Consider the following 19,177-nt stretch of genomic DNA (forward strand, 5'->3'; position numbering starts at 1 on the left):
TTAAGGAAAATTTATTACTTCAACTTAAGGAATTTCCAAAAAATATTGCGGGGTTGGGTGTGGAATAAAACTATAAACTCAGTTGTCACTGGAAAATATGTTGTTTCTTAATTAATTAAATTCAAATACGTTAACGTCAATTTAAAATCTTATTTGTATATGACCGGCAGGAAGGTGACTTGGTTCAGGCATGATCAAGTGAGGTCAGGTCAGGTCAGGTAAGGTAGGTCCGATTGGGTCTAATTAGGTTCGGTCAGGTGCGGTTATAAACGGTTCTTTAAGAAATATCAGTCCATGGGTGTATTTAAAACGATTTAAAGGATTTTTTCAGCTATGATTACATGATACCTAATTTCATTTCATGAGATCCCCAGAGTAGAGGTCTACCGGTTGTTGTACCCTACAATTTTCAAGTTTATAAGTTTTTGTACTTTGGCTCTTACAAAGTCAAACGGTATTCTTCTTCTTTGGAAGTACTTTGAAATTACTCCAGAATTTTTTGTAGTCATGATAAAATTAGTGAACTTGCAGAACATGCTGGATGAGACTTGAAATCCCCGGAAACGCCTGAAATCAGCATCTGTTAAGTTTTTATGAAAATCTGAAACTCCCTCATCAATTAGAAAGGGTCAAACGAGCTTATGTGCCAGTAATCGATTGAATTCCAGCAATTTGTGATTTTAAGTGACAGCTTCATTTTTCGATCGCTAATAAATTTAAAAAACTAATTTTTAAGATGAACTCGAGACCATAGATCCGTGAAAAAAATTCTTTGTCCTATCGACATGTTTGTATTGTTCAGTCTGTACACTTCTCCGACGAACTAATTTTATAAGAATTTTATTATAAAATTTACATCAGAATGGTCTTTTCATGGTCCTTAGAAGGCCCTTTGGAAAATGAAAAATAATGAAATTTGTTAGCTTACATAAAAAGTAAATTGAGTGAACTCGAACAAATCTGTGATTGTTGGTGTTGTATTTTATTATACGATACGAAAATTATTGTATTCCTAATATTTTTCTGTTCAGCACAAGTTAATCTACTTTTTGTTGTATAACCTAATTTCACTCTGGTAAATTTAGAAAACAATTAAAAAACATAAGGAAGGTATGATGGCGCGTTCTTCGACATCTCATTAATTATTATTATTAGAAATAGAAAAAGTTAAAAATCAAAGTTGCACGGTTCTTTGAGGACTATACTCTAAAATCATTTTTAACTATATAGTATATTCGCGTTTAAGGTATCACATGTTTTTTCAAATGAAACACTATATATTTTTACATATCTTGATTGACGTTTTATTACGTTTTCCAACCACAGTTTATTTTTGAAATATATAGTTGGTACTCTTGACTAGAGGATAGTGAAAGATTGTATGTATCCGTGTAGCAAATATTAATATAGCGTGGAAAGTTAATAAATTTGGAGTGAATTATTCCTTCGTTCTTCTCAGAGAACTGATGACGTCATAAAAAAAACTGATATTATGTTTAATACAAATACACCTTGAAATGGAGAGTACTGGTTGTACTCTTCAAAAACAAGAGAATTTCTGTTCAACACTTGTTCCTCCAGGACACAAAGTAAAGTTGAAAATGAATGCCGCTGCCTGAAGTTTATTCGTATTTTTTTTTTCGATTTCGGGTAAATTTTAGGTCGAGAATCCACTCGGTGTAAAACCTATAGTTTTTTTAATAACAAATCACGTTCTACTAATTTCATGCAATGAGTATATTTATCAACAGATGGTTAAAAAATGGATAGAAAATGTGATATTAGTAACAGTATGTACAACAAGTTAATTAAATTGATACGAACTCTCCCCTGCAAAGGGAATTATAGGTAACATACGAATATCATCACCCCCGGGGAAGTTAAAAATACACCGTCTCCATAAAAGAAAAAGCCCGTTCGGCCGAAAACCTTAGGTTTCTCAATCCCCGAGAAACGAGGCGATTTCCTGTAGCCCGGAAAAATCCGGTACAAAAAGCTCATTTACGTACATTACCCATCGAAATCGCCCAGCTCTGGCAAAAATCGCCTGTTTACCGGAGTCGCCAGCCGCTTATAACTAGCAATAAGCACAACCGAGCGAATATCCCTTTCTCGTACGTGAGTTCGAGTTTGTTGGGTTGGCAACACAAGTGACAGTTTCTCAGATAGGAGCGATATATGTGGTGCACGTAGAGGCCCTCGGATGGCTCCGACGCGCCCGGAATGGCCAACCGGAAACGGATACGCGCCCCGGGCTGCCGTAAAGATTTCCCAATCCCACGATTTTTCGGACTCAACTTTATTACCGGAGATTCTTAACTTGTGTACGTTCAATTATTGACGCTGGATGCACTGCTGCAGGTGGCGGCTGCGGCGGCGGCGGCGGAGGCGGCGGAGTTTTGTTGTACGGGCAATGGGAGCGGCGATTGACTCCTGTGGAGCCCGTTTGGGAATTATTCAACTTCTTTAACGGATCCCAGAGGACGGCAGTTGTGAACCGGGTTTCAGCGGGCGGATTATAATGACGTTCAGTACTTTGCAGGTTTCTGTTTTATTGCCATGCGAAATTTAAACTAAGTCTTCGGGTGAGTTAATTACGTGGAGGCGGCGCGAATGATACGACATTTTAGTTAAAATGTTGTGTTTTACGGTTATCGTGATGATAGCTTCATATTTTTAAAACAAATTTTGGGAATCCTTGATTGTTTACAGCACGATTTTTTTTATTTTAGTGGGTGGATAATTGTTAAAATGTTATAATTTAGACAGTACTATTATGGTTATTATTATTCTTAATTAATCGGCTAACTTTATGAACTTCACAAAACAAGCGTAATTAATGAAATTATTCAAATAATAAGGTTTCAGTATGCATAAATCTTGCTAAATATGATTTCAGGACGTCTACTAGAATCTCTATTTGGACTTGTTCCTTTTTTGTTCGTTTGAATAATGCTGTTTTCAGTTATGAAAATTTAGACGTGCTTTAAGATAAATGTGCTTGGATGAAAAATCGTTAACTGGCTTTATAAAATTACAACGTGACGTTAATTTTATTAACCGCAGCGTCGCACGAGAAAAGAAAAGGAGCAGGGAACATAACCAACTGCCAATTAATAGGGAAATTCCCTTGTCTCTGAAGCACAACTCATACCGCATGCACGTCACATCATACTTGTCAACAAAAATGTATTTAATAATTCCGTGGGATGACATCATCAATTTCTTGTTTCGGATAAACGTATTAACTGCGATGTTGACAATACTAAATCAATGATAATGTTAATTGTATTCCTAAAACTTCTCGGAAAATATTTGAGAATCGTTTTTGCGATAATTCTTACAAAAAAAAAAAAATAACATCCGGTGTAAGGAATTCAAAATAATATATAAATATTACGGTGTCATAAGCAATATTACGATTTATTAATTATTTTCTGTTATTAAGATTTGTTTAATATTGTAATTTTGTACCTTTGGCTCATGGGCATTTCAGTACACGTTCAGAATGTAATATCTTTATTAGTAACAGACTTACTTATTGTTATGAAATTTGAAATATACCATGTCTAATTGTCTACACCTTACTCTATAAAACGCAAGAGTAGTTTTTTAACAGTTGATTACCATCGTCTTTTTAGTATTTTGATGAAATTTTTCAAATGTGTTTTAAAAAAATCCGTATTTAAAACATTTATGGAAACTTTGGAACGCGGTTTTGATCACTGTTTTCAATTACAAAACTGTTTCAGTTATATGAAAAACATTATCGACTGTTTTTGTCGTAAATGAGGTACAGTAAAAATAGTCGACAATATTTTTTCATTTATAAACCTAACAATTATAACATCATTGGAGGGACTTTATGCAATACATTTTTAATCTATTCTATTCGATTCTCTTCAATCGTAATAGCAAAAGTTTGGTAAGCTTTTTCTCATCTTGAAGATAATCCATCATTTCATGTTAATCCGTTCATACCCAAGAGAATTTCTGTGATTAAATTTGTCAAGAGGCTTACTAATAGGGGTTCTGAAATTTTGTATTTTTGTATTCTGAAAGTTATTAGACGCCACGAAAACACGAACATTTTATTGGGCTCTGTTGCAATCCTTTCGTTACAACTTTCCGAGCGTAAGCTAAGGAAGTATTGTATTAAAACCCATCGAGTGAACAGCTATTTTCATGGAACTTATGACCCCTAGAGTATGAAGAAATAGATCTCCCATTTCTGTCTGTGTGCCCGTCTGTCGCTTGTGTCGATTTGTATTAGACAGATAATCTCCGAAACTACCAGATCGATTGTTGTCAAATTTTAAATGTATGTTAGAAGTATGTATCGTGTCATGGTAAAACGGTAATTAAAATTTGTCTTGTCAATTTCCACCTACAATTTGCTGCCTCTCGTCAACATTTTGCTTAGTAAATAGTATTTGCATTATATAAAATAATGTACTCCTGTATTTGTGGTTTATGAATCCGCCCAAATTTTTGACCATAATTACTTTACGAAAATGTTTGTGCAATATCTGCTAGGTGCTTTATGTAAAAGCGTTGAAATTGATCAATTTGACCCCTGCACGTGTGGATTCGTAACATATCCTCGTCGACTTTTTTTTCTAAGTCACTGAATGTTTGAATGTTTGACTACAGATGCGAGAGAAGTTCTTCTTAAATAACTTTCGAGCAATTTTTGAAAATTATAACACTTCTTAGAGCCGTGAAATAAGATAAAATATATATACAGAGTGTCTCACAAAAAAATTAAAGTTAAGTGGAAGAAAGAACTGTGTATGACTAGTTTACGACAGTTCAAACATATGCTAAAACAACTATTTTATGCTTCACTTCACTCAACCTTAGATTCTTTTTTATGTTTTTAATTGTATTTTTTTATAATCTGAAACTGAAATAAAAATCTAAGTGTTTTAATATCGTAATCGTAATTCAACGGTCTATCATAATCTGTTAAAAAATATATACGTTACCATTAAAAGAATGTACTAAATTGAGCTTCCCCCTTCAAATTAAAAACCATGGCGTTTACAGAATTTCAATATCCGTTCTCAAGATATTTTTTTTTCCATTTTAATATAAAAACTGGAATTTTTAACATTGTGGGGAATTGTTTTTGTGGTTGGTTAAACAAATGTCTTATTACTAGCAATATGTGAGCTTACCAAGAAGACGATCGTACGAAATACGGTAAATTGTCAGATATATTTCTCCGAATGTTTCAGAGCTCCACAGGTGCAGTTAGATGAATCAGAAAAAGTACGTAAAACGGTTAAAGGTGTAAGTAATTTTCAGCAAAATATTATGACAAGCACCTTACCTTATTACATTAATTAATATAAGTGCCCAAGACACAACCAATGTTACGATTATTGTGTATAATAATTATACATTTGAAAGGAAAATTTAGGTAATTAAAGATATCATTTTATTTTGTTTTTTATTGACGCTTGTTTTAGTAATTATTGTTATTTAATAGTGACATTTGTAACAATTACCGGTCTTGAAAATATAAATTACATTAGTTCTATTGTGGTTCTATTACAGCACTTAATATTATTAACGTGAAGTGGGAAAAAATATTTAGTGCCCTATTTTTGCGAATAGAAAGGTTTGAGACATATGGAACCAAGCAGAATATAACGCCCAAACAAACAAAAAAAAACAATTATTATAGGCGTATAATACAAGCATACTATAGAAATACCGGTAGTCTATGCATAATCCGGACCTCCTGTAATCCGAAAACCTCTGTAATCCGAAACAGTTCATTGTGTAACCTGAATGCCATAATCCGAACATTCAATTTCTGTAAACCGAACTTAACTGTAAGAATTTTGTATGCTGTTTTTTTAATATTCTGTATTTATTGAAATATAAACTGCGCGTCGAAATTTAAGGATATTTGAATTAATTGAGTTTAAGCGTACCAGTTTAAGTTGATGCATTGTTCTTTAAATAAAATATTATTTTCAAATAGAACTCAATGTTCTGGATCTTATTTCCATCAAATCTATGCTATCCACAATTCGATATTATTCGGACTTGTACTCCGAATGTTTGGCTAATGCGACGGGGGCTGGCAACTTTTTTTTCGAATTAAACATACATTACTGCACTAATGTTTTCCCTACAACATGATGAACAATTATTGTTTCAGTTGGTATCAACAAATTTTGCTTGCAATTGGTAAAACTGTCACCCAATCTTACTTTCTGTTGTCAAAATTGACATCATTGACCATGGCATTTAATTTAAATAGAAATTTATTAGTGATTTTAATTATAAAAATGTCATAACCTAACTTCCTTGAGCGCTTAAATGTGACATAGTGCACTTCGATCAGGTTCGGTCACAGTAGAGCAAGAAAAATTTCTCCGATTTGGTTAATTCTATTGCCAACTCAAACAGTATTTGTTATTTTATTTCTGTTTCAAGGCTTACTTGACGAGTTGGTGTTTTTGCAATGTGCTGTTAATACATACATACCTAACAAACGGGATTCGGATTAATGCTTTGGGCAGGGCTCATAACTGGTTAATCCCACCCTGCTGCACGGTCCAACGTGGCCGATCTTGCTTGATAAAACGTACTTTTAGCGATGATTTGTCTGAAACATATTTTTCCGCGAATGTTATGAAGTCTCTTGTTCACTGTATACGTGTTCAATTGCACGGCTGGAGCAGAATCTCAGTCGTCGTAGGAAATGATGAAGAATGTAAAAAGTTTGCTATCGACCGACTCATGCTGCAATTTATATGTGTGAGAAATAAGTACTCCGTGATAGTTGTACGCTATACGTTCTTGCGAAAAAATACATCGTTTTAAACGTCTTACTCATCGTAAGAAGTGTCCATTGTATAAGTAGTGTCTATACATTTATTTAATGCTATATATTATTTCAAAATAATTTCTCAGACAAATCAACACCGCATTTATATAAAGCGCGTTAACCGTTAACTTCCTTGTGCGTCTCCTCGCGGCCATAAATAACTCCCAACCCTTGATTAAAATCAAACTCCCAAAATTTAATTAGAATAGCAGCAAAAGTACTGCCAACGTTGTATCAGAGCGCGTCAGTGTGAATAATTTTTCTAATGAATAAGAAAGTCCCCAGATAAATGAGCCTAATTCCCCCGGAATGAATTCATGCATGCAAAACTAGTGCAAGTGGATTTAAAACTGTCTGAGAGATTATTATCGCACCATACAAATGTCGGAACATTTGACATCCGTAGTGACAGTGTAACGGCGGCCCAAGGAGCCTTGTCTCTTTGATTAAAAGCCCCCGGGCCGCCGCCGCTCCAGTCGCCCTTCTTATTACAGTTAGGCGTTTCGACCTAAATGGCTCCGGTGTGAGGCCCTTGTATTTTTCTAACTGCCACCGGAGCGCCCTTACGCGCCATATGGGGCATTAGCCCGGAGTATAGGTCGTAATTGCCCAAGATAATTGCGGTTTTCTTTTTCTAATGAATGGTTCAAACGATTTGTCATTGTCATTTAACTTAAGTTGCGTGTGTTATATCTACCGAAAAATAAACACAAGATGACGAGTGTCAAAATTTTCCTGTCACTTGTGTCGTGTATTTTCTAACAATAGATTATCGGGTTTTAGTACTTTTCCGCATAATTTATTCACCATTAGAACGAATTTAAACGGGCAAATTGGTAGAACAACCGCTACTATTTATAGCTGCTAGGTCGACGAAGCCACAGGTGAAGGGAAGAGGCCCGCAAATCGAAATAAGTAAAATGTCAAACATTAACTCGAATGTCACCTGCATTTGTCGGCAAATCGAACAATTTTAAGGTGATTTTCTTAATTTTCCTGCATTTCTAAAGCTATACAGGATTGCTAAAAAGTATGGAAACAGTTGAATATCTCGGGAACGGTTAGTTGGATCTTCTTGAAATTTGGGCTATACTTAAAAATACTCAAGCTCTATTTTCTGTAATTTTTTTAAACTTTAAACTTCAACGTCGAAACAATGCTGGAGTAGTAGCACTTTTTAATAAGTCAAGTACGGCATTACTTGAATGAAATTTTTCCTGGAAGGTGGAATGGACGAAGGGGAGCTGTTGAGTGGCCAGCTAGGTCACCCGATTTAACCCCACGTGACTTGTTCTGTGAAATTAGGTAAAAAATCGAGTTTATCTTAATGGATCAAAAGCATCGAAGAACTTTGGGAAATATTATTAGATGTGATTGCTGATATTACTGCTAATATTCTAACAGTTTCATTTGAAAAGTTTGTGCAATGTATTTACTATTGTCAGGAAGTAAATGGAGAACATCTCGAACAATTGTTGTAAAATTATTTTCTTAAATGTTAATTCAATCTTTTTTCAATAATTAGGCACAAGTATTATTTTTGAATAAAGTGCCCTACGCCAGGACTATGACAGGTGATAGTATTGTCAAGGCTAGCTACGATTTTCTGGTTTTCAGTATTTTTATTTCAAAATTTATTTTACCATGTTTGAAATATAAAATAATGCATCCGCTACATTTCTGAATTCAGAAAAACATGCACTATGTAAAAACGGAATATTTGACTAATAGTGCTATTTAAAACAAATCAAGTTAGCCCTACATCCCAAACACAAATGACCCCTGTATATAAAACTTTAACATTTCTCTGATACATAGTACTTGATTGATTTTTTAAACCTTGAGTTTTGCGACCTTGTATTTATTAAGATATGTATTGACATCTTCACCGCCTCTGTGTTTAAGTGACCGGTGTATTTTTATCTCTTTGATTTCATATTTGTATCTACAGGTTAAAATAATAATAATAAAAAAGAATTGAAAAATCACCGTCATTAATTTCGTCATTAGTGACCTTTAGCTGGACTTCTAGTGGGCAATTAACAATATTATTCTTAATTAAATTTGTCCATGCTTGCGCTAATTCGAGGCATCAATTGATACCTTTGTTCAGCTTAAGCAGGATGTCCTTGCAATTACGTGAAAGTTATTATTTGTACGGTTAATGTGTGGGCTAATTAGTTTAATGAGCTGTGGTATTTCCGATGGTTTTTAAAAAGTACAAGTGATGGTTACGTATGTAGTATGTGTGGCGTTTACTGGAAGGCAAATGAGATTGCACAAGTCAAATTAAATTCGAATGGAACTTCCGTTCCAAGTGGGGTAATTAGAATTCCACTACAATGGAACAATTTACACCAAAACATAATGCACTTAGATATAACCCCGAGTAAGGCATGTCTTTCACAAAGTTCTACATTATTAGTTATAAGTGATGACAATGATGTTTATTAACAACGATGGGTGTAGTTATATAAATAATCAATAACAGAGTAAGTTCTTGAACAAACAACAAGAATATTGACCACTTGAAATGGTGTGTTTAATTAGATGTATTAAAGAGGTTTTTGATAAACGAATGACAGAGTTTTAATGAATGGTTAAAGGTTTCAAATGACGACTATTTTCACCAACGACCTCTTTCTTTCGTAACACTAATTTATCCACAGTGAACGGATTCTCACGGAATACCAAGACAGTAATTGGGGAATTTATTGTTGCATCGTCATTAGATCTTACCTTAGAAGCAAAAAAATATAAAGTAATTGTGAAAAAAGTCAAGGCGGATTCATAAGTCACCAGTACAGGAGTATAGTACATATTTCATAAGTTAAACTTACAACACTACGCAAATTCATGAGAGGTTATTAAATTGTCTGGGGGGATGACTAGGCAAATCCTGTTTAGCGTTTTACCAGCTACACGATATTTCTAACGTACATCTAAAATTGGACAACGACGGTCAACTAGTTCAAGGGATTATCTGTCTGGTCAAAATCGTCACAGATGACAGACGGAAACGCGAAACCTACTTTTTCATACTTTTGGCGTCATGAAACGTCGAGAAAACATAGAGGTAGCTAGTCATCCAACAAGCTCCGGAAGTAAAAATGCGAAAAATGTGGAAAGATGAACAACACCTAAAAATTAAAAAAGTGGAACAAGGGAAATAGTATACTACGGATGTAAGGACAGTTGATAAACAAGTATTGATCGTATAAGGTTTCTCGCCTTTATTTCTAAGGGCTGTCTTATTTTTTTTTTTCATTAATTTACAAAAAAAAAACGACAACCTTGTGGGAAATTTTAATTTTGAAATGTCATGCTTGACATTTATTTATTACTTGGATAAAAATAATACCTACGTTCTCCATTTAGATTTAATTTCTGTACGGAGTAAGTTTTGGCTGGATTTATGTAATTACTAAAATTAAGTACAAGAAATACAAAAGTTAGCGCAAGTTCAAAAGGGTTTAATAAAAATGTATTAACTACTGAAATATTACAAAGGAGCATCTAAGGATTTCTAAGCGATTATTTGCTCGTTACAGAGCATGTTTTTCCTGGAGAAGATGAATTCATTAAAAGATCTTTGTGTTTTGTAAGCCCTTTAAAGTCTGCATTTTTTTTTTTTCAGGATAATTACTATATTTTTAAAGAGAGTGTTTAACGCTTTCATGTCTAATTTTATTTATATTTGTTAAATTAAGTATATAGTCTAAGTTACTAATTCCATTTTTTTATCATTTTACTTCGTGAGCTTGAGAGTAAGGAAGTATAGTATTCCGAGTCCATCGGGCGATTTACCAGTTTCATTTTTTCTTAACGCTTCATGACCACTAGAATACGAAAAAAGTAATCTCCCGTTTCCGTCTGTATGTCTGTCGTCTGTGTGGATTTTTAATAAACTGATAATCTTCGAAACCACTGGACCGATTTTGTATGTATATGTGGAATATCATGTATATGATAAAACACTAACTGAAAGTTTGCTAATCTTCCCCGCCACCAATGGGACGACTCGAAAATTTACAGTACTAATTTTTTAATTTATATAATAAGTCCTGAATGAAATATGCAAAAATTTTGCATTAGTCTTAACGTATCCTACAACTTCCAAGTAATTAGTTTACAAGTTGTGGAGAATACGAGAACTGGTATAAGAAAATCTACATTTTTGTGTACTACCAACTATTATTTGCTAAGGAAGCGAGAAATTGGATTCATTGAAGGTAAATTCTTGGAAACATATTTCATATTTCTGGAGTTGTCTCTAAAAGCACTTCCTTCATCTGGGCCCCATAAATTGAGGAATTGTTGTCTTTTCTCTAATGATTTTTTTGCGCCTAATATTGTCATGCAGCCCCTCTTGACGGGTATCAGGGCGTACTTTAGGTCAACACAAGGACATCGAGGGGACGCAAATCGAGTTAATTTTCCCTCTCACCTAAAATCCCAGTCGTCTTATCGATTTATGCACCGCTCCTGCAATAATGATTTCAGCCTTGTAGGGACGTTCAGTAATATTTTCTTCAACTGGGAAATTAATGACGAAAATAAAATGGGTTGCAGAACTGAGTTCTGTTGACTCATGCGGAAAATATCCTGTATTAAACTCTGACCATGTTCCTTTCAAAGGAAGAATCCACTTACTTGCCTTTTAAAGTCCCTCGCGATGCCACGCTATAAATCCATATAAATAGTCCACAAAAGATGGATTATCGGCCTTTGTGAACCGAAATTTGCAAGTAAAATTATTTTCTAACAACCCATTTTAACTAAGATGCTTACGAAGCAAAGCTTCTTTTGTTCATCAGCGAGGACTGTGCTTACAATATTAGGGCTTTTTCGTTTCGCCTGTTTTAAAGCGATCTAATGTGATTCTGAGCGGAGAAGAATCCGGAGAACTGAAATAGGTGTGAATTTCGTACTTTTTACAATAAATGGTGCAGTTAATGAAATCTTTGCAATGAGATCATAACAAGTGGTTAACGGTTGAATACTCGCCCTGAGGCTTCTGCAAACATGTCGTCCATCTACAAAGCGATGGATGGTTCATTTTAATACACAGCCAAAGGCTATTTATAATTGCTAGGGTTAGATATTCCACTACATGACGCAAATAATCACATTTATATTTGCAAAGCGGGATAGATAACCTCATGTTATTACAACAACAAAGGACCCCATCACATCCGCTGTGATTTATATTGAGTTTAACGTCAATCACTTTCTTAACAATGGGACGATTTTTGATGGTTTTTCATAGAATTGATCAAGTTTAAAATTAATTTTTTGGACCACACCATCTATGCTTGACGACACTCGAGCGCTATTAACGCGTCACATGAAAGCCATATTTGCTGTTTTACTAGAAGTTTTATTGCACTGACGTTAGCTGTTTATTATACAAATTTTAAAGCCCAGATTTGGAATTCTAGACTCTGCTTAACTGTACGGCGTGAGTGCAGAAACTCTGTTTTATGGTTAAAACATTATTCTGCTTTTATATTAGTTGAGTTATATTTATATCCCAAAAATCGTATGAGATGTGAATTATGTTCTTTACCAGAGGAAAGTTATATTATGTTTTTAGAAATCATCTCAAATAAATATTCTAGATTAATTTACTTCCAGCTTGAACCGAAAAAAGTTAACACCTATAAGCTAAGCTGTAATTTAATTTGAATTTATTTTTATTTCGTTTGGGTATGGATCAGGGTGGAAGATAAATGTTGTAGACTGAGCTTCGTCAGCTTTAAAACTCACTTGATTTATTGTAAACTTTTTTGGAACACTGGTATTAATAATTTTAAGGTAATGACCAACTGCACGAGTTTTTATTTGTAATTTCGCTACTATAAAAAAAATGGTTGAAAATAATTTTGACAGAACTTTCCTCGCCCCTAAAGTGCAGCTTTTTTGACCTGAATTTTTCAGTTCTTCATTTTTTTTTCTTCAATTTTTCGATTTGCCATTGTTCGAGCTTTCAGTATTTGCAGTTTTTCAATTGTCCAACTTTTGAATGTTTCAATTCTTCTATTTACAATTTTTCCTTTTTTCGGTGTTCCGATTTTATAAATTTTTGTTTTTCCATTTTCAATATTTTCTTGAATGTGAAATTTTTCAATTTTTGGATTTTTCAATTTTTCAGTTTTCAATTAATTTTTGGATTTTTCGACTTTCAATTAGTTTTTAATTTTTCGCTTTTCCAATTTTAGATTTTGCAATTTCTCGATTTTTCAATTTTTCGCTTCCTCTGTTTCTGATTTGCAATTATTCTAGTTTTCACTTTAAATAGGTACATATCCAATAAAATATTAGTGTATATTTTACAATTTTTCCATTTTTCAATTACTGGATTTTAAAACATCTTCATTTATTGGATTTTACAATTCCTCGATTTTTAATTTTTCAATTTTTCGATCTTTCAGTGTTACAGTTTTTCGACTTTACAATTTTGATGGTTCATTCGATTTCAAAAGTTTTAGATTTTCTGATTTTTCGATTCGATTCATTTTTTCTTTCCAATTTTTCTATTCATTTTCATAATTTTTAGTTTTTCAATTTTTCAAATTTCTTATCTTCAAGTTCTTCGATTTGCAATTTTAGATTTTCCAGTTTTTCGAATTTTGTAATTTTTCCTGTTTTTCGGTTTTTAGATTTTTCAATTTTTTCCGATTGTCCAACGTCTTGAATCATAAAATGGAAAAATGGAAAAATTGTAAAATTGAAAAATCAAAAATGAAAACATTGGAAATTTGAAAGAACGAAAAATTGAATAGAAATATGTATTAAAAATTGGGAAACTTAAAAATTTACATTACCTCAAAAACAACATCCACAGCAAATATGTACACAAACATGCGTAACAACTTGGTCTGATGATGGTACTCACCAATTAAAGTGCCGAAACATATGTAGCATACAGATTAATAAATAAGTTCAAAACACTATCTCATTTATTATATCAAATATTGTAAAATAGAAATATTGAAAATTAAAGAAATCGGAAATTGGATAATTGAGAAATCCAAAAATTGCAAAATCGAACATTTAAAAAATTGGAAAGTGGAGGATTTGAAAAATCCCAGAATTGAGTAAACAAAAATTATCAAACTAAAAGAAACATTGAAAAAAAATGAAAAAAACAAAAATTGTGATATCAAGAAATTGCTCGAAGATGAATAAATTCAGATTTCTCTAAAAATTATAAGATTTGATTTAAGTTAAAATAAAGATACCCAGTAAACACAGTTACGTTTTAGCGATGTTAATGCCACTTAACTCTGTCTACGATCTTGTTAGCTGTTACATCCCAAACTGCGTACATTTGCTTTCCCTGTGCTATGTAATGTAATCAACAGTGACCCATGCTTGTAACATACTGGTGACATCCACATCGTTTCAGACTAGAGACGTGCTCGCGGTACATCATCATAACGTTGTGTTAGTATGTCTCTAGATTCTCTATATTTTTATGTATCTGTTACGTTTTATTTTAAACGCCAATATAACATATTAAATGGACATAGACGTTACGTATATATCGCAACATCGTAAACATATGACTCTCAGTATATTTTATTAACATGATCTATGCGATATGAATAGGCATTTCAGAAAGTCTAGTTACCATTTAGGGATATGGATATGGAGAGTAAAATTTAGAGCTTACAGTAAATTATTATTTTATTCAATGTTTGAAAAAATATAATATGTAATGAGTAATAAAATACAAAAATTAATATAAATTCATAATATAAATAAATATATATATATGATTTCCTAATTCGAAAATAATACAATATAATTTACACTTAAAAAAAGACACAGAAACTATAAACTGTCGTTGTTTTTTCTTTCTTCAGGCGTTGACTAGAATGTCGTAGCCACTCTGAGCAGCGTTGTTCTACTTCTTTTTCTATTGCGGAATGGGTCTTCATTGTAATTTCTTCAAAAATAAAAATTGTAATAATTATATTTATTGCAAAAAAAATACCTTTCATAATATTCATTGTTTTTGTCCCAACCATTTTGGAATTTTCCTACCGAACAAACAAGCTACAGCAAATTCGCTGAATTTTTTTTTTTTTTTAATATACGCTCCACATTGTTCTTTTTCCCATTACCACCTATCTGGGACAATAGCAGTTCCTGAAATAAGAAAAGAAGAAAATATTTTTATGTGTATATATCGAGTAACTCTGAAATATTTAAGTTCGGAAAATAAAACCACAAGATCACGAAGTAGAGAAAATTTTAAGTAATTTCTTTTATCTAGTCCTAATTCAGGGGAAAAATATCAAGATCCACACCTCAGTCAGTGTCATTTGTTTTCATCTAAGCAACACACAGCAAAAATAAAGAAAAAAATTTAGTCACAATGGAAACTGAATAAATCATTGCCGCATCATTTACATTTAACAAGTTGTTCCGTATTTGTTTCTTGAAACTGGAGCAGCAATTTAATTACTTTGAATCCGTGTGACAATTAAAGGATTTTTTTTTCCGAATCTATTTGGAAGTCACCGCGTATGTATAACATACAGGGTGCTTCACTATAAGACTTTTCTGCAACCCAATATGTATGTAACGTGTTAAGCGAAATGTGTCATGTTTAGTAGGTTCCTAAAAAGTGTTATAGTATTACAGGCATCTACCTGTATATAATATCCAAAATTATGTTATATGTAAGTACATATAAATATATTTAGTCCAGTCATTTTAGCATAAAAAAGGGATCAACCTCAGAATGAGAGACAATAAGCTGAATTTTTGTATACGCCTTAATTTTGGCGTTCTAAAAGTTGTCTCAAAAGTCTAATAAAATCTCGTGTCTGCGTCGTAAGTTATTCAAGGTCAAAGGTCAAGAAAAACAGTTTTTTGCAATTATCTCAGTTTCTATTGCTCCAATGATGTTAACAATTATTATCATAATTGTAGAGCACAAAATTTGGGACAAATTTTATTTGAAATATTTTTTCATGCGCTCAATCGTTTTGGAGATAGAGCACAGTGAGCGCGCAGCGCTCGTCCATACGTACTGTAATGCAATCAACCGTGAATATCTGTCAATACTACCTTGAATTTTGAATAATTTGTATTATTAATCAATTAATACATTGTATTTAATAACATTTTACATATTTTCAATATATTCATAGAATAATACTTAACTATTTTGTGTAATTAAAAACTCATTTAATGAAATATTTATTGTATATCTCAATTTATTTGTATCTTTAAAATGTGCAAGTTTTTAAATACTTATTTTCTTATCATGATTATAACGGGAAGGTCTGGAAACAACAATTCAGGGCACCGAAGATGACGACGATGAAACAGAAATTCCCGAACGTCCAGAAGATGACGGTGAAGAAGAAGAAAATTGATACTTTTGTTCTTTAAATTATTAAAAATTTATAGATTTTCACTGCAAGATGAATCGTAAGAAATGTCCAGCTGCTGAATAAAGATAAAATTAAAATATATGAACTCGTTTTACTTCCTTAAAATTTACTTTGAAAAAATTAATATAACTTTAAGATATATAATAATCTAACCTAAGATATACCTACAATAAATATGTCATTTAAAGAGTTTTTAATTACACAAAGTAGGTAAGTATCATTAAATAAATGTATTGCAAATATGCAAAATGTTATTAAATGCAATGTATTAACTGATAAATAATACAAATTTTTCAAAATTCAAGGTAGTATTCACAGATATTTTCACGGTTGATTGCATTACAGTATGTATGGATGAACGCTGCGCGCCCACTGCCCGCTATCTCAAAAACGATTAAGTGTATCAAAAAATGTTTCAAATAAAATTTGTCCCAAATTTGTGCTCTACAATTATGATAATAGGTGTTAACATCATTAGAGCAATAGAATCCGAGATAATCGCAAAATAATGTTTTTCTTGACCTTTGACCTTGAATAACTTACGACGCAGACACGAGATTTTATGAGACTTTTGAGACAACTTTTAGAACGCTAAAATGAAGGTATATACGAAAATTCAGCTTATTATCTCTCATTTCGAGGTTGATCGCTAATTTGACTGGACTAATTGTATTTTTTTAACTTACAAAGAAGCCTGCTTGTTGTAGTAGGCAGAGATAATCTTCTAATTCCTCAAAATTTGTTTACCTGTGGTCTTGGCGGCATATCTTCTATTACTGTTTTCTTTTTGATTTGTCACATTTGATGACGTTTTCATATTGGAGATTTGTTCACTCGTTTCCTTTAGAATTTCTTTTGTTTCGCACATATTTTTTGTATTTGTTTCAAGTCTAGAGTAAAATTATGTTCATTAGCACCTAGTTCATAAAAAATTGCAGTAACATACCTTTGCAACATGTTATGGCAAAGCGCCTCACTTTCAAAAACAATCACCGTAAGTTCTTCAAAATCAGCGGGAGTATCTTCAGTGATTAATGGTGGTATTTCCAGCTTGTCTGAAAAAACTGTTGTTGTTATTTACGTACAGTTATCAAAAACAACAGAAGCATGTAAAAATTAAAATGATTACTTCATTAGAATTATATTAACTTACCTAGTGTAAATTTAATCCACACTGAATGGCACAATTTTCACAAAACTGCATTAAAAATGAAGTGATTTACGGAGTCACGAGAAAGGTTCGGTGGTTGTGAACCAAATGGCCAAATGGAATTCGACAGCTTCACTGTGAGTCTGAAGTGCAATAACCATAAATACGGAAAAAAGGGATCGTCCGACTCATAGACAAACCAAACCAACAAAGGTCCGACTGCATCCCCCAAACATCTGGTGGATAGTAAATGCAGAAGTTGAGCGTTATTTTTTCACTAGATAAAATAAATTTAATAAAATCAAAATTAACCACTCTCTAGTTTTTTTGCTACCCATCATCGCTTTATAAACGTCGTTATAAAATCAAAATTCGACGAATGAACTCTTCAAAACCTTGTCCCGTTTCAGGGACAATGGGCAAAGAATTTTTATGGCTTTGTTTGTGTCGTTGGGTCTTCCCTATATTAACCCCAGATGTTTAAGGTGACCAAACGTTCCGATTTGATCGGAACTGTACCGATTTCAATACTCTAATAATTCCGATTTCAAATTTCGTCCAATAAATGTTCCGATTAAAACATTCGTTCCGTGAATGTTCCGATTTCTATAAATCTGATAAGAATAAAGATAAATCCTCGGATAAATCACTAATAGTAATTTTATTTTGTGAAAAATTGGGAACAAAACTTGTATCGATACGGTTGTCAGCACTGCACTGTTTTAAATGTCAGCAGATGTCAGTACTGTTAGTATATTACAACTAAAAATTTTCAAAGCAGTTATATATCAGATTACGATGGAAATGGAAACTAATGTTCCGGTTTCGGACTTTTGAAATCTGGTCACCTTACAGATGTTCTATTTATAATTTGCCAAGCAGGTACTTACAAAATAACATTTCAAGTGAACAAGTTTACAGAAATAATTCTTAGAAATTATTACAATGAAAAAACTTGTCTTTGGTGTATTTCTAATAAAGCCGTTGTATTTTTCGCTCTGAATATAATTATTAATTAAGCATTACGAACTCACTGACGAAGGTCACTTTTTAAAGAATACGACGACCCACATCTAATTGACCACACAATCTTTAACAATAAATTTCAAATAATACCATAGTGGTTTTTTTAAATTTTGATAAGGTGTTGTAAAACTATTTCTGTTTCTGTCTTCATTCCAGGTGCTGTATTTACTTGGGCAAAAGATGCCGTACGTGGGATTTTAGGGGCGGAAACGTATACCTGCTTAAATACTGTAAATACAGTGGTGTCGAACGAAGACAACAACAGAAACATACCGGATGTATTGGGCAGGGCCTAAATTAATGTGCACTTCTACACATTTTGTGCAGTTCAAAAATGCATTTGTGCAGCTGGAAATTGCAATTTGTGCAGTAACTTTTTCACATTATTAACATTTTTACTTCCCGAGCGTAAGTTACTATTACTGACGCCGGTTCATCCCTTCACCGAAAAGAATCGAGGAATTTTTATGATTTTATTTGTCAAGTTGGAACCTCAAGAAACCCCAGATGTGCTATTTTCGCTCTGTCACGTACCTGCTTAACAATAACACTTGTCTCAGTGATTTCGAAAAATTGCACAACAAAAATTTTATCAGTCGTACTTGCGGAGTCGTACTGCCTTCACAGCTCTTATCACTTTGGTTTTTTCTTGCATTGGTAATGCGCTGTTTCTAATTTTCTTTTGTGCTATGACAAGTATTATTTACATTATTATTGGCGTCATCACAAATTTTTTATTGA

The 19,177-nt window shown here is 32.8% G+C and overlaps 1 protein-coding gene and 1 long non-coding RNA gene across 4 annotated transcripts in view; one reads left to right on the forward strand and one right to left on the reverse strand.

The window, feature by feature from the left end:
* Positions 1–19,177, forward strand: part of LOC135126912 (uncharacterized) — a 459,555-nt gene that overhangs the window by 241,193 nt on the left and 199,185 nt on the right. The gene's annotated exons all lie outside the window — the stretch shown is intronic.
* LOC135126485 (uncharacterized) lies at positions 14,695–17,418 on the reverse strand. Its single transcript, XR_010280044.1, has 4 exons — positions 17,207–17,418; positions 16,947–17,150; positions 14,850–15,004; positions 14,695–14,801 (listed from the first exon to the last, which is right to left on the reverse strand). It is a non-coding gene; the product is annotated as an uncharacterized LOC135126485 (long non-coding RNA).

Source organism: Zophobas morio, unplaced genomic scaffold (genome assembly GCF_036711695.1).
Source record: "Zophobas morio isolate AGI-343-1 ecotype UQ-CSIRO unplaced genomic scaffold, CSIRO_AGI_Zmor_V1 ptg000011l, whole genome shotgun sequence".
In the NCBI taxonomy this organism is placed as follows: Eukaryota; Metazoa; Arthropoda; class Insecta; order Coleoptera; family Tenebrionidae; genus Zophobas; species Zophobas morio.